This window comes from Urocitellus parryii, chromosome 12 (genome assembly GCF_045843805.1).
Source record: "Urocitellus parryii isolate mUroPar1 chromosome 12, mUroPar1.hap1, whole genome shotgun sequence".
NCBI classification, from domain to species: Eukaryota; Metazoa; Chordata; class Mammalia; order Rodentia; family Sciuridae; genus Urocitellus; species Urocitellus parryii.
In genome coordinates, this window is record NC_135542.1 from 230,502 (window position 1) to 247,527 (window position 17,026).

The window sequence follows — 17,026 nt, forward strand, 5'->3', positions numbered from 1 at the left end:
TGTTTTAATTAGCCATACATGACAATAGAATGCATTGATGCACTTTGATATATCCCGTGGGCATTTTTTCAACTCGACAAGACTGGCATTTAATTGGGGGTAGATCACATTCAGCCAAAAAAGGTCCTGGATTGCTGTTTATAATTCCCTGTGGAAATCGTCTAGGAGGTTTAGTGGTTTTTAGTGTGGCTCCATGTCTTCCGCGGACACATTATTCTTCTCTGGCTCTTGTACACCATGGTATTGTGAAATTTACCTCCATTTGCAATTTATTTATTATTTAGATGACTGAAAGCCTTGCTAAGAGAATTATATTGTAATTAACAGAGAGACCCGACCAATCACAGCAGGGAGGTTTGTCCTGGCCAAATGAGACACACACCATTTGCAACCTGCAAACTTGTAACAAGTTGAGCTCTTCCAGCACTTTGCATCTCTTTTGTGTCTGGAAGTGCTGACTAGTTCTATGCCCCTTCTACTCTTCTGTTCTTTTTTAAAAAAGACTTGTTGAATAAACTTTTTTTTTTAACTTGTGCAAGATGTATCATTTACCAGTGAAATTAGTATCTAATCTAAAAATTTATTAATTTAGATATAAGTGTATCTTTGATGTTTGAAATGAATTTGCATGCTTAAGAAATCTATTAATATTAGAAATAAAGCAAGAAGGGAAAAGTAGATCTGAAATAGTTAAGCTACAGAAATTTATGTTGAAACCAGTCTTTAGTTTTAAAGATCCTATTACTGACTTTGCTAAGTTTTATAACAAATGTCATGCTGGTCGCATTCACATTGCATGATTTATCATTTTACATATTTCTGTGCTTGGGATTGGACCCAGGGCTGTATGCATGCTAGGTAAAGTATCAATGAGCTATACTTCAGCTCCTAATATTAATTTTTAAAAGATTCTGTTCATTTCAGCTAACATTGTTTTATACATCAGTGGTAGTTTCCAGTATCTTATGTTATCCTTAGCCAGATGATAATATCACTGGGATCTGAGCCATTGTTGCTGTTGTAAACAAATTGAAAAACAAAAATGAGAATTCATTCTAATTCAAAGCCTACAGGGCTGTGGGGTGGAGCCAAAGTCTTAATTAACAACCTTATGACTCCCTGTAGGGAGGGAGTCAATTCCTGGGACAGGAAAACCCTGGAGGCAGGGCAGGTTCTTGGTAAGGATGGAGGGCTCTCTGGTGGGCTGCAGAGCACCTCGAACATGCCTTGGTCTGCTGCCTGGGTTCAGTAGGGCGGCGGTACCTCATCTGCCCCCATTCCCAGCTGCCTCCACCACTGCGCATGGCCCTTGTCTATGCCCACGTGCTTTTGTTCTGCATGGACGCCAGACACTCCAGAGGCAGGTGCTCTCACTTCTTGGGGCTCACCAGGGCAGAAGTGGAACTGCCTCCCTGGGGTGAGAGAGCAGACAACATTCTGGCATCTCTTCCAAGGGTTTCGTTTCCACCTGGTTCCCTGCCTTCTACCAGAGCCCAGTACCACGTGGGCTCAGCCTCTTCCCCACAGACCAGTGGGCTTCATTCATGCCCTCTGGATGAGTGAGTATCTGGGCTCCACTTTGTGCTTTGAGAGTTGACTCTTTAGTCCTTCGAAGTCCTTCTAAAAGATCAGGGGTGGAAAAAATGCCTTGTGAGCTCTAAGATTGGCTAGTGCCAGGGAGGCTGGATAAATGCTAGCTGGGAATATTTTAGCTCCAGCCTCACAAAGATGCCTCTAACTGACACATTGTGTTAAAAGGGTTTGCCAGTAGAATTGCTTGCACTTCCCATCTCTAGAAGATTGGCAAGACCAAGCAGACATTTGTACTAGAGCAAAGGAGTCTTCTCTGAACCACCTATCTATGCCAGCTCTAAGGCCAAGGAGAGGATAGTTTGCCCCAAGAAGAGTCCTTACAGTGTCAGGTGACAATTGTGGTTCTTTGTGTTTCTTCTTTGCAGAAACAAATCCTTCCTCAGCCTTTCACGGTTTAGGACATCTATGAGCACTGGGAACAGTAAGTCTGGTTGGGCTGAAGGGTTTTAATAGGGATACCTCAGAGCAATCTTCATGGAATAAACTAGATCACTAGTCTGGTGTGAAACAGCTCACTGGAGACTTGTTTCCTCCAGGAAGCCATGTCACATCACATGTGTGGGTGTCTGGCAGTGGGGGGGGGGCATTAAAGGGTTCAATCATTGAAGAATAAAAATGTCTCACAAGCTTGTTAAAGACCAACTGAGAACTGTAAAAGCACTTTACAAAAGCAGTGAGAATGCTGAATACAAAATTTCATCTACACTGTGTTCTCATCACTGATTTGACTCTCATCTTCCAGAAATGTCACGCCATCCAGTTGGTATAGGCATTTCTTCTTGTCCTACAGAACCACAGAGCTCAGCCAGAAGCTGAAGTCAGAGAAGGCTCCAGCCCTGAAAGCCAAGAAAAGCTAAGGGTTTTACATCACCATTGGTTCAGAGAGCATGGAGGAAGAGGAGGAGGAGGAGGAGGAGGAGGAGGAAGAGGAGGACGACCCCTCCTCCTCCTCCTGCATGTGGGTTGTTGCTAGGGGACTTAGGCCACCCAGTTTGGCCCCCATCCTTGGTGCTAGTGGGGATCCAGCTGGTTCTAGGTAGTGCCTGCATGAACCAGCACCTGTCAGAGACAGTTCATTGCTACTGTTCCTTAATGTTACTGATCACTCATGGTTATGTTCAAGACCAAATGAGAACTATAAAAGCACTTTAATAAAGGATTGAAAATGCAGAATACAAAATTATATTCTGCACCATTGGGAAGGCCGGTGGGATAGTGGATTTTTGGGGTGGAAAACCCTCCTAGGTTCTCCCCTAGTGGGAGTCCTGGGAAGACCAAACCTTTTAATTGGAGAGATTTAAAAGCCATAACAGATCTGATGAGCCTTTTAGCTATGGCAAATAACTAGGGATGCAGGGGTAAACCCCCCAAACCAGGTGGGTCCATGTAGCATATCAGCTGCCCTTCAGAAGTACCCAGAAACTGCATTTTTTTTTTTACAAATCTTGATGGGGTGGAAAGAAGACCACATTGTCAGAAGTGCTGTGGAAACACTATAGAAGGCTTCTCTCAGACCTGTCTTCTGTGTGGACCTGGGGGGTTTCTCAGGAGTACTGATCTCCACCCTCATTATGGAATTTGCACACTGGTTTGAAGGGCTGTGCAAGGCACTGATTTCTGAGCATTAGCACAGTGATTCTATACATGCCACTGTTTTCCCTTCTCCTGACTTCAAGTCTCCCTGAGCTTTCACAGCAGCAGCCATGACTCTCCAGAGCAATGGCCATGTCTCCTGGGCATGGTGTTACCATTTTTTTTGCTTACATAAAAGACAGTTTCCTAATTTTTTCACCTTCTTGAATTCTTTAATACAATTTTTTTTTATTTCAAAAGAAAGGCAGGATTCATTATAAAGTCTACATTATACGATTCAGAAGTATATGAAGCAGCAGGATCAGAAGTTCGAGGCTGGCTTGCTAACATAGGGGGACCATGTTTCAAAATTTTAAAAAAGGCTGTTGCTTAGTTGTAGAGCACTTCTGTGGCAACCCTCACAACAAAGGAGGAGGAGTTTAATTGAATTTAGAATGTTGGAAAATTGCTTTGAAAAAGAAAAAGAAAAAAATCACCCATACTCTCTCCATCTATAATTAAGTAAATTATTATTTTACTTATTTATTCTCAGACTGCTTTGAAATGATCACACTGAATATATATATATATATATATATATATATATATATATATATATCACTTTAACTTCTTAATTTATAAATGCAAAACAAGTACACTTTGAACTAGAAAAAGCATATACAAGGAACCTGGAAGATTTATTTTTCTCCTCTTCTGCTTCCTTTTGTTCATTGCATGTGTCTATTGGTGGGTGCCCTGTAAAACTTCCTCTCTTCTGTATAGGCTCAAATGAGTGTTCACTATTGAAAGCATGAGTACAAACTTATGCATTAAACAGAAATGGTCAAATTTCTTAATGACTGCCTAAGCAAATTTTTACTTTACTTTTTCATGCTGGGGATTGAACCCAGAGGTGGTGAGCCACTGAGTCACATCCCCAGCCAATTTTTATATTTTCTTTTGAGAAAGGGTCTCACTCAATCTGCATAAACAGGGAAGGCCTGAGTCTGAGCACTCTGGGCTGGTTTCCTCTGCAGGCCATACCTCTGAGCTCGGTGGGTGGTCTTGCAGCCTCTTTCACACTTGGCATTTTCAGTTTCTCCTCCCAGGTTATGTGAACCAGGAGCTTCTCTGAGCCAATTCCCAGGCCTCAAAGTTCACTATCAAGGCACACAGACTCTTTGCTTCCCATATTCTGGAGAACAAAGATGACCCAGATGGCAGACTGGGATCTCAGCACGAAGGAGCCATTGTTCCCCTTAAAACAGGTAAGTCAGGGGCGGTAAGCCATGGAAGGAAAAGGCAGTGAGCCTCTTTTGTCCTCCTGTAGCAATAATGCCACCAATATGGTCCAGTCTACTACCATGATCTCTCCAAATGAGGGGTTTTGGTCTCCAGTGAGACAGAGCAACACTCCTCAAAGTGCAGGTAGGGCCTATCCTGACGTGTCCGCTCCCACGCTCTGGCAGCCCGGGAGCCATGTGTATCCAGGAGGGGAAGCTGGTTGCAGCTAGAGGAGAACATCTGCCTAAAGGAAGCAGCACCCTGACTCGTGAAGTACACATTTCTCTCTCCAGCCAGCCCTTCTGACTTTTCTTCCGAACACACACAATCCTGCTGTGGATTATAGGCACTAAAGGTGACTCAAACAAAGGCTGAGCTGGCAATGGACCAGCCCAAAGCAACTCTGACACACTGTAAAGCACTGACCATCCCCTGGCCACCCTGGGCTTCTAGGTATGTCTCAAGCAAGCTCTGCCAAGGGTGACGACTCCAGGACCTGGCAAGGTACGGCACACAGAAGATGATCACATGGCCTTTGGAGAGAAGATTCAGGGGTCTGTGGGCACAGTCAGGCTCACAGCCCTCAGCCAGGTGTGACGTGGATGCTTACCTGTACCACTCCTCACGTGAGTACCTCCAGAGCCAGTCCACTGAGCTTTTTTGAAGAGCCCAGCAGATAAGACTTGATGCATGTTCAGCCCAGAATGGTGTCGATCTCTGACAAGGTCAGAGGCTGCGGTCTGAGGCAGTGTCCAGACCCAGGCTTTGATCTTCAGATACAGCTTCACCAGCCCAGCCGCAGATTGTTTGCTGACTTTCCTCCCCAGTGTTCTTTGTGTTAGATGTGGGTGTGACAAAGAAGCAGTTGAGAAGAGGGTGTAGAAGGATTTCTTTGCCTGTGTCCTCACCACACAATTATAAAATGCTAAGCAGAGGTGTGGAAAGTTGTAAACAAAGGCGGCACCAGAAGTCACTCTGCCAGGCAGTAAATCTGCTTATCAGTCACCACTTGTGTATTCAGTGCCCCCCACCCCAAGGAGCCTAGAGCCCAGGACTGGAAAGGCCAAGGGGCTTCTGTGTCGATGGATTGGGAGTTGAATGTCTACAAGCCCTTCACTTTTATTTTAAATCTGCAATTTGTTACGGAGGGACCTTGTTATTCATCCATTTACTCATTTTACAAGCAGGGAAACTGAATTTTTGAGAGGAGCTAGGTCCTGGGTGGAATTACGTACGTTGGTGGTAAAGTCAGACTCACAGACCAGACCTTCTGACCCTGCTCTGGTCAGCCTGCTAAAAGACCCTTCTCCCTCCCGGTTTCCCTTTCATCTCACAGGTAGAGAGGGCCTCACTTAAACATTCTGGCTTCGTAGCCTTTTCCCCACCCTTATTTGAGTGGAGGATTTGAGTAAGAAGGCAAAAGAGCTCTAAGTTGAATGTAAGGTCCATGTGTGAGGAAGGCATGAACTTTGGAGCATGTTTGGGGCAGAGTGACCCCTGGACCTTGCCCTCCTGTCTATAGCATGGTAAAAGGATGAGCATTTTCCCTTGCATCCTCTCAGCTCTCACCATATGATATTTGTCCCAGCTCCCAATGGTCTGCGACCCCAAGTCCTCTCTCAGTAGATGCCACCAAGGAAAGCAGCAAGAAAGGCTTGAAACGGAAGTTGTCAGAAGACCAGTCAACCCCCAAGATCAAGAAGAAGCAGCAGCCAGAGATCAGGGAAGGCTGAGAGGGAGCTATTTTATCAGAAAAGCCCTCCATGCCTTCCAAAGGGACATCAAAGGGAGACGAAGCAAGTGGCATCCGAAAGGAAAAGAAGGGGAAGGAAGGAATCTTGTGACCCCCAAGGGGCCCAAAACAAGCCAGAGGGGAGCTGGGGATGGTGAAGGTCAAGGTTGGAGATCCAAATGTCCCAAGAAGCAAAAGCAAGAAGAAGAAATCTGATAAAGGTAAGTAAACCCATGTCCTTAGGCCATGCTGAGTGTGTCCGGGCCCCTCAGACAACTGTTGGTTTTCCACCCACGCAGAGGAAGATCCCTGGGAAGTGCTTTGTTCAGGGTCTTGGGGGCAGCTAGTGGCAAAGCCAGGAAAGAATCCGAAGCACCTGGTTCAATGGGGAATGCGGCTCCCCAAAGCCCAGCAATCTCTCTTCGCACCTAGTCGTCACATTTCCAGCTTCAGGCTTCCAGTAGGCCCAGGCTCAGGCTGCATCCTGACCATTGCAGAGAATGGTATCCTCTACCCTGTGCCCCATGTCAGATTTTGGAAGAGCCTATTTCTACGTCCAGCTGTGGGGTGCTTATTGGACCAGCACGCCAGAGTCCTTTTCGTCTCTCTAGACTTCATTTTCTCATGTATTGATACCTCTGCTGGAGTCTGCACTCAGTGAGTCCTTGTAGGTCTTCATGCCAGCACAAGTACCTAGAGAACCGAGGCTCAGAGTAGCAGTCTTCTCCTGGTCACAGGTTTTCACTGGCTCCAGATTGGCCACCCTTAGCACACTGTGGGCCTTGGAGTTTAACCAGTTTGACACAGATTCATTGTGAATCTCTTCTTTCCTCTGGATTATCTGTGGGTGTCTTCCATCGAATGGCATCTGTTAGCCTGGGAGGGTTCATCTTTCTGGGTGCCGACGACCAGACCCGCTGCCGGCTGTCAGACGTGGGGAAAGAGGGTTCCTGAGCGGATGCCACTCGTGCACTTCCATGAAGGAAGGGGCCCCCGCGAGAGCCCTGCCTTCCGGGCAGCAGCAGAACTGTGCTGAGGCCCAGAGCTGCTGCGACTGTGGCCCTGGTACCCAGGGTCAGACTGGCTGGAGTTGTCATCAGGGTGCCCCAAAGAAGAAAGTGTGTCATGGTGGGACTCTGAACAGCCCCCCAGAACCCCTTGATGAGTGTGCCTGGCAGTGCCACAGCCAGCCTGGCAAAGCTTGCATTTGATATGTATATGATCTGTCCTTTCCTACCACCCCATGGTGGATGCCGTAGAGAGACTGTTACAATTTGAAAAGAATGACAAGGGGAAGGGGGGAGTGGGGCGGGGGCACAGAAGCTGTGCATGTGGGCATTTCTCCCTGGGGTCAGTTCCTGTGGGGTAAGGTTAGAGCTCTGTTTAAGAAGCACCTGTGGCAGGTGCAGACAGGCATTCTTCCTGTTAACCAGGTGCTATGTTCAATGGCCCTCAGGTGGCACCTAACAACACATGGTCCAGTGACCCAGGTGGTGTGAGAGAGGAAGTGGGCATCTGCAGCTCCAGTGGCTAAATAGGGGCGTGCAGTCCCTCGGGAGGCTGATCCCTACTCCACTGCTCTGCCTCAGGCTCAGACGCGGCCTGGACCAGTGCTGGAAACAGCAATGCTTCCTCTTCCTTAGTGGAGTCATCGCTGGAATGAGAGAAGATGAGATGGAAAAGTCACTGCACTTTGGATTTTATGGCTTTACGAATGAAGTGCACATGTAGAAAAATTCAGAGAGAAATCATAGGAATCTAACTGTCGTGTCTACCCTGGAGCCATAGTACATGATCCTGCCTTGCCTAAATTTCCCCCTATTGGGGAAAATATCAAAAGCAGAATGACTGCATTGATAAGGTATCTCTGGAAAAGAAGGAACGAGCCCAGCCATATGCTCAACAGTTATAAATCAACCTTTCTTAAAGACACTTCAATGCCATTTGTTAGACACTCCAATATTTTACATGATTTTCAATATACATTGTACCAAACTTTCTATAGATAAATAACTCTGTACATAAAAGTAATTCTTCCTGTTTCACATTGCCTCTCAGAAGCAGCAGATTCACATATTTTGTGAAAGTAACATTAATAAGTTAACTGTTGAGGACAAAACTCTAAATGTGCTTATCTTCTGGAAAAATGTTAACCTCTGATAGAACATCTTACACAGGTAGCCATTTGGCTAATATCTCCCCTTCAGCCTTTTGGCTAAAGAAATGTACTTTGAGATTTTTTAAGGACCTTATTTGTTTCAATGTAATTTTCAGTGAATTGGCACTCATAAGATGGTTAGCTACAGGGCTCAAAAGTGAAAACTCTCCCAGGTCTAGGGCTGAATCTTATGTAGTCTATGCCTAGTCCCGTCTGTGTGAGGGAAGGGTGTGGACAGGCCTGCTCTGGCTCCTAAGCAGAAATAGCCCTGAAGGGTGAGAACTTGATCTTTTTTATCCCCCAATGTAATATTATATTGGCAGAATTAAAACGTCACTATTGAAAAATGCACAGCTACCAACACCAGCAGCCTTTGCCTTAATAAAAAGCCTCAGCTAACAATCCGGCAACATGGATAAGACCACATTTGCTTTTAACAAAGAATGAAGAAAGAAAAGGAAGAAAGCCTAAATGTTCTGACCCATGGTGTGTGGTGGATTAGCAACATTCACTCCACCTGTCCCCAGGGCCCACTGCCAGGGTGATGAGGAGAGTCTCCTCGGTCACCCTGGCTGGGCTCCTGGCCATGCAGTGCACTTGGCTGCGTGCTGACTCTGGATGTGGGCTGAGAGTGGAGGGCCTGCTCCTTGGAGAAACTTTCCACGTCAGCATTGCAGTCACTGCACCCAAGAGAGCTGCTGGGCTGTGAAGGAGAGAGCGAGCCAGATCAGAACCACTGCCAGCTCATCTCCATCCCGCACACAGAACAGGCCACTCACTCACATCCAAGTGAGGTCCTGCTCCCCGACCAAAACCTTCACGGAAAAGTCTGGGGACATGCCACACTGTTAGTGGAGATGGGTCTTCCATGCTCACATGCGTAAGATCAAACTAATCTCGGACTTAGAGAATGTAGTCGCACTACTTTGATCACAGCCAAAAAATGAAGAAGAAAGCAAAAGCAAACCCCAACAGTTGAATTAGGTACCATGCAGGGTTAAGAGTTTTCTGAACAACTAGAAGTTTAACCTCAAAACAGCCCTGGTGAACAGATACTAAATCTCCCTATGTTGCTTATTATTCTGGAAAATTTTTGCTCAGATTTACTGTATCATAAATAGTATCTAAGAGACACTTCTAGAATTAAAAGGGCACCAGGCCAGACCTTCCTGTTTATATAGTAAATTCAGAGAGAGTACTAGATGGAAATGTAGGCATCTCCCCTCTTCATTTAGTGAGTAGGTCAACCCAGGTTTTGATTTCAAAAAGGCACTCTGATAAAAGCATCACCTACCCATCTCAGGTGGACCAGGTGCCCGGTAGCTTTCTCTGTCCATGTTCCAGGGCTCTTTACTGTACCTGACACAGAGCTTGGGCTGCCTGCGCGTGATGCTGTGAACACCAACCTCTGGGAAGAGGCCTCCATCTCTGAGACACACACCTGCAACAGACTCCCCGGTTTAGAAACTGCTTAGGATGTCTCAATGAGCCTTAGGAACAGAATGGGCAGAGCTGCTGCTGCAGTCTTTCTATCAATGGTGGGTGGAGCTGGCAATGGGCCTGTTTCCTAGTAACATTTTCCCAGCAAGCAGTCCTTCAGCATCCACAACCATGTTAGAGGAGCAGCTCTCACGGGCTCGGGCTTCAGCCCAGCAAGTGCTCATGATCTTCCACCCACTAAAACCGCGCCCCTGTAGAGTGCTCTCCCTCTGACACAGAATACAGAGCATATCTGGGTACAGCCCTTGGACTCTCATCCCTTGGTATCCATGAGGGGCCGGGGCCAGAGCCCCACGAAGATACCCAAATCCAGGGATGCTCAAGTCCCTTGTATACAATGACACACCATTTGCACATTACCTACATATGTCACCCCATATGAGTCACCTCTAGATTAATCATCATGTATACAATGACACACCATTTGCACATTACCTACATATGTCACCCCATATGAGTCACCTCTAGATTAATCATCATGACTAGTAAAATGTAACTATATACATGGCTGTTGGACTCTATTTTAGGGAATAATGACGAGGAAAAGAAGGCTGCATGTTCGTGCAGCTTCTCTGCCCTGAATATTTCTAGTGTGTAGGTACTCGAACCCACAGACACCAACAGCCAACTGTGCAAGCAGGGCTGGGATTCGGCTCCTGGCTTGTCCCTTGCAGCTGTTCTTACAGCAGTCCTACCTGATCCCTACTGGGACACTCACTACTGATCCCAGGGGGTGACTTTCCTGAGACACAGGGTGTTAAAACCTCTGAAGGATTTGACAGACCAGGGCTGAGCCAAAGAGTAGAGGCCTTGGCAGGGCAGCCACCTTTTCACCTGATGCTGCCCATCTAATGCCAGATGCCTGTCTTGGGAGGAGCTAGAGGCCATCTCTACCCATGGGGGACAGTCACCCAGAGCCCCACCTCACTGTAACAGAGGCCTTACCGTCACTCTCGATGTCCTCATTGGCCCGGTGGCCACCATCAGTCCCGACCACAGTTTCTTGCTGGTCAGAAAGGGTCCCCTGAGAAGAGAGGTAGCTTGGAACACTGGTGGCACAAAGGTTTCATCTGAAAGGAGATAAGACAATGAAATATCAGGGTTGCAGTGACAACAGATGCATTTGCATATTCAATGTGAGGCCTTAAACAGGATGCCCTGGAAAAGCCATCGAAGCTGCTCAGAGACCAGGTGGAGCTGGTGCAAGAGAAAGGCCCTCCCAGACCTGAGACTTACCTGAGCCCAGGTCGAAAGCAGGGAAACCAATGTGAGGACCACAAATATGGAGAAGAGACACAGGAAGGGGACCGAACTAACAAACCAGAGCACTGTGAGTTTCAGGGACAGTCCACCATGTGGCAAGCCGCAGGACTTATGAGGAGGATATCAGCAGGCAGTTTGTTAATATTTTTTTAAAGAGAGAGAGAGAGAGAGAGAGAGAGAATTTTTTAATATTTATTTTTTAGTTCTCGGCGGACACAACATCTTTGTTGGTATGTGGTGCTGAGGATCGAACCCGGGCCGCACGCATGCCAGGCGAGCACGCTACCGCTTGAGCCACATCCCCAGCCCTGTTGATATTTTTTAGTGTCAACTGTCATGGCTTCTCCTGACCTGAAAATAAATGCCACCATGCTCACCTGTGTTGGTGACGCTGTGCTGCTCGCTCTTCTTCCTGATTTGGTAGATGATGCACACCCACACCAGAGACTTCAGAAGGATGCTGCACACCAGGGCAATGGTGAAGACGCTCATGGTGGTCTCGTCCTTCCTGGTAGATGATGCACACCCACACCAGAGACGTCAGAAGGATGCTGCACACCAGGGCGATGGTGCACATGCTCATGGTGGTCTCGTCCTTCCTGCAGCCAGGTGTGGGCAAGATGCTCAGCTGGCTGTGAGTGCGCTCTGTGCCCAGGATGTTAGATATCTCTCAGGTGTATGGGCCTGCATCCTCCACCACCATGTTCTAGACCACCAGCAGCTGGTTGCCGGGTGAAGTGGCGCCTGTGGGTGAGGCTCAGTGGGCGGTTACCCTTGAGCCAGGTGATTGGGGTGAGGGGCTGCTGGCCAACTTTCACTGGAGGGCTACCATCTCCTCAACAGACACCACGCAGTCTTCCAAGGGTACCACCAAGGGCAGGGGCTCTGCCAGAGGTCAAGTGACCTCACACTCACTCTGGGGCCTCAGTGCTGTGGGTCTGCTTCGTTCTCTAGACATGGCACAATCCCACCAGAGAGCTTCTGTCAGAGCAGCAAATTTTCAGATGGCTGATCTCAGGTCACAAAGATGCTCCTGTTCCCAAGCTGGCCTGTGTCCCTGTTCTTGACTAAGACCACACCCCTCCTGCATGCTGTCTGGTCTCCAGTTGCTCAAGGCTCTGACATGGCACTGGCCTTTAGTATTTTTAAAGAGATAGGGCCAGATGTGGTGGCACACGTCAGTAATCCCTACAGGTTGGTAGGCCAAGGCCAGGAGGGTCAGGTGTTCAAAGCCAGCCTCAGCGAAACCGAGGCACTAAGCAATTCAGTGAGACCAGGTCTCTAAATAAAATACAAAATATGGCTGGGGGTGTGGTTCAGTGGCTGAGTGCCTCTTGGTTCTATCCCCAGTACCAAAAATATTTTTCTTTAAAAAGAGGAAAAATCCTAAAATCAGCCCCAAATTTCAAACAGTAGAAACACCTTCCAATAACTCCTAGGCTCCAAAGAGCAACTCCACAGCGCTTGCCCTAGGTGCTGTTTAAGACCCCTACACACACACACACACACACACACACACACTCGGAATACATCAGGGATGGAACCTAAGACAGTCCGGGTGACATTCGCCGACACAGACACAGAGCCTGTTGAGTTCTGGGCAGTGCAGCTGTAAATGCCCATTTCCACATCAGTGATGAAAACACACGTCGTCTTCTGGCATGACATGCATGCGATGTTCCCGAGCCACAGGGAAGTCTCAGCCTCTGTCCTTCTGCCAGGCAATCTGGGGTTTGGGATGGCCAGTGGCAGCACACTCAAGGGGAGCCCAGGTGCCTCTCCGGATGGTGATGTCGTGGGGCCTTTTGGTAAATGATGGCAGCACTGGAAAACAGACACAAAGGGGATTAGGGGATAGCTAGCTGCAAATGCAGGGAATGCCTCTGGGGAAGAGATCCCCAGTGAGCGAGGGCCACAGCTCGCTCCCTCCCCGACCTGTGCCTTCACCAGCCCAGGACTCTGCTACAGCCAACAAAGAGCAATGAGCATCGCAGAGAAAGAGCCAGCCTCTCCCCACCGTGGCACGGCACTTCCTCAACCTCTCCGCTCCAGCTAGCGATAGAGTCTCAGGCTGTGGCTGACATTCTGCCTCCTGCACCTCATAGGGTGAGGGGTCATGCAGGTGGAGTTGTGGCCTAAGTCTTTCCTGCATTCACAAGCCACCAGGAGAGAGGCCAGCAACAGGAATACCTGCTCACGAAGCTGGAGTCACAGAGAGAAGGTCCATGCCTCCCTGGGGCAGCTTGAGGGCCACACAGTCTGAGGGCTCACTGGCTCAGCCTGTGGGATGCCAGAGTCAGGGTCCAGCTGCACAGCAGGCACCACCACCATTCCTGACCAAGCTGCTCTGGTCAGCCAGGCACGTGGCACATGCCTCTCATCCCAGTGGCTCAGGAGGCTGAAGCAGGAGGATCATGTTCAAAGCCAGCCCCAACAACTCTAGAAAGAGCCAGCCTCTCCCCACCGTGGCACGGCACTTCCTCAACCTCTCCGCTCCAGCTAGCGATAGAGTCTCAGGCTGTGGCTGACATTCTGCCTCCTGCACCTCATAGGGTGAGGGGTCATGCAGGTGGAGTTGTGGCCTAAGGCTTTCCTTAGCAAGGCCCTAAGCAACTCAGAGATACCCTGTCTCTAAAGTAGAGAAAATGGCTGGGGATGGGGCTCTGTGGGTAAGCACCTTGGGACCTCTTTTACCTGGTATAAATAACGACTTCCCTGGCAGGGAGTCACTTAGCGGTCTGAGTCTTGAGGTGGCAGTGGGGCCTCTCTCGGAATACACCAAGGCCACCCTGCCAGAGCGAGGTCAAGTTTGCTCTGTGTCTGTGGGGCTGACTGAGCACAGCGCACCACCACTTCTGATGACCTGCGAGTCAACTCTGTCACTGGCACTTTAAGGATCAGAAAATCTCCCCAGGTTCCATGGTGAGGGCACGTGCCCACTCATGCTCCTCCCGTCCCCCTCCACAAACAGCAGCCCTGAAGAGAGCCGCTCCGACACGCTGGTTCCTGAGTACAGGACCTCGTGCCACCCTCCAAGACACGGGTCCTGCTCTCTGCTGTCTTGAGAGGTAGCGACCTGCCCCTGCCCAGGATGGCCTGTGCCTCCACAGCTCTGCCACCCACTCAAGGGCACAGCTTCCCCAGGATCTGGGTATGTGTAGAACCTGGAAACTGGACCACATGGTTCCCGGAGCACAACAGACAGAAGTGCAAGGCTCAGCTCTGCTGCTCACCTCACATCCCAAAAGTCACCCGAAGCCAAGGAAGAAGGGTGCTTTAATCTGCAGAGCTTTCTCCCGGCCAAACCCAGGGAGCAGTGTGATCTAATTCCACTCCTGCCTCCGTCCTCTCTGAGGTGGACAGCAGTTGGAATGAGGTGCCTGGGAGAGACCAACAGGGGCACTTCCATACGGTCCACCGTGAGCCGGGCCTTGTGAGAGTAGGCGGAGCCAAGGTGGTAGGTGATAAGACACTGGTAGTGGCCCTGATGCCCCAACGTGGCAGGCCGGAGGTGCAGGATGGTGGTGTACTCCATCACTCCCCATCCTGCATGCATACGTGTCTGCATGCATACGCAGTTCTCTGTGTCTGCGTCGACCAGAAGCTCATTGTCTTTCTTCCAGGCAAACGTCTGGGGGGTTGCTGCTGCTGACTGCTGAGCACGTGAACTGGAGGTCCTTGCCCACTGTGGGTGATGATCTGTGGCTTTGGGAAGTCATTTTGGGAGAAAAGGGCCACCGTGAGGAGACAGGAGCCAGCTGCTCTCATGCTGGCACAAACCTGGGCCAGACGCTGTGAGAGCCTCGCCAGGGACACCAGACCCCACTCGGGTGAGGCCATGAGCACACCCTGGACTAGAAATGGGCCCACCGTGCTCGGTCATCTAGCCTCCAGAAGTCTCCGGGAGGCCCGTCCCACTGCACTGCTGGCACTCACACTCAGCACACAGAGGTGACACTTGTTGTGGCTGCACAAAGGACTCTGGCAGGATGCCTTCCAGAATGTCAGGACTTCCAGAAATCTGAACTCCCTTAAAATGATGAAAGTACTGACAAAATGGAAAGGATCAACTGTGCTGATTTCTGGGAAACCAAACACAACGATCCACTGGGTGTGGACTCAAGAAAATGGAGTCCTCTTAGAAAGAGATAGGAGCTCTCTGGTGTTGTGAGTTACCCCAAGTCCCACCTGCCCCCACCCCTCTCTGTGACAGCCTTGAAACTCAGCAGTTAGCAACCATTGAGGCGGCAGGTGGACTCCCCCCAAAGCCCCATCAGAGCAGTGTCACTGTGTGACCTGTCAGGCCACGACCTGGAAAGCCCCACGCATGAAGAAGCCACCACAGAAAGCCCTGTCCCCAGGTTTCTGATAAAAATAGTGGCCACTGTGTAACAGAGCCACTGTCCAAGGTGACTGTACCAGTCGGGGAGGACAGGACAGTGGTCAAGAAGCTGAAGGAGAGTCAGGCGAATGAGATGCCAGCAGCAGGCCCTGTGAGGTCCCCCAGAATCCTGGGAATCAGAAAGGCCACATCCACGTACAGGGCTATCCACGCACCCTGGAAAGACCCAGGGGAGCCCTCACTTCTTGCCTGGGCTGGGCTGGCAGACATGCACAAGGAGGAAGTGAGGGTGTGGCCCACCGTGCACACACACGGCCTGGGTGAAGGACTCAGGATTGCTGATGGGGGTGACCTAAGGACTTCTGTGTCCAACTATTGGCTACTCACTAGCAAACCAAGCAGGAACTCCAGGGGTGTACAGAGCAGGCTCCACAACAGTCGTCAGGAGAGGCCCTAAAGGAACGGTGACGGAACAGCAAGTGCTGGGGGAGGACAGGAAGATCGGACTCTGGACTTGCCACATCATTTCATCTTTTTTTTTTTTTTTTTTGAGCTAGGTCTGGAACCCAGTGGTGCTTCACCACTGAGCCACATCTCCAGCCCTATCTCACTGGGTGGCTTAGGGACTCACAAACTTGCTGAGGCTGACTTTGAACTCAAGATCCTCCTGCATCAGCCTCCTGAGACAGTGGGATGGGGCCTGTGCTATTGCGTCTGGCATATTATTTTATCTTAAACACCCAATTTCAACCATCAATTATGAAACAGGAGAAAAAAAGTTAATACAACCTGTCCCTGAGAAAACTGAGACCTTGGACTTATTAAATAATATCAGCTATTATAAAGATACTAGAAAAATTAAAAGAATCAGTGTCTAAGAGAATTAAAGCATGACAACACTTTCTTACTCAAGAGAAATGAACAATGAACAGAAAACTTAAAAATGAACCCAATACAAACCATGGCATTTAGAAGTGTAGTAAATGAACCCAATACAAACCATGGCATTTAGAAGTGTAGTAAATGAAATTATAAATCCACCCTAGGGCTGGGGTCGAAGCTCAGTGGTAGAACACTTGGCCACATGTGTAAGGCCCTGGGTTCAATCCCCAGTACGACATTTAAAAAAATCTAAATAAAATAAAGGTATTGTGTCCATCTACAAATAAAAATATTTAAAAAAAATCTACCCTAGAGGGCTCAGGAGCAGTACTGGGCTTGTAGATGAGTCCGTGAACTTGAGACAGCAGAGATATCCAGTGGGTGGGAAACAAAAAAATGTGAAATACACAGAACTACAGAGATCTGTACAAGAGCATCAAGCATGACAACACACAGATAATGAGAGTCCAAGAAGAGGACCGAGGAAGAGGGAGAGTATGTTTGCAGCTCTGATGGACCCAAACATACGAAACTGGGTGGAAAACATGCACCCACATATCTGAAAAGTTTAATGAACTCTTAAGCAAAATTCATTCAAAAGGCCTAGGTGCGTCATAGTCAAGCATCAAATGCCCAAATCAAAGAATCTTGAAAACAGCACAAGGAAGACAACTTACCACATGCAGGGCATCCTTGAAAC

At 48.7% G+C, this 17,026-nt stretch overlaps 1 pseudogene; it reads right to left on the reverse strand.

Annotated features, from left to right (window-relative positions):
- Nucleotides 1-1,245: 1,245 nt before the first annotated feature.
- On the reverse strand, nt 1,246-14,870 carry LOC144249830 (leucine-rich repeats and immunoglobulin-like domains protein 1; annotated as a pseudogene).
- Between the last annotated feature and the right edge of the window lie 2,156 nt (nt 14,871-17,026).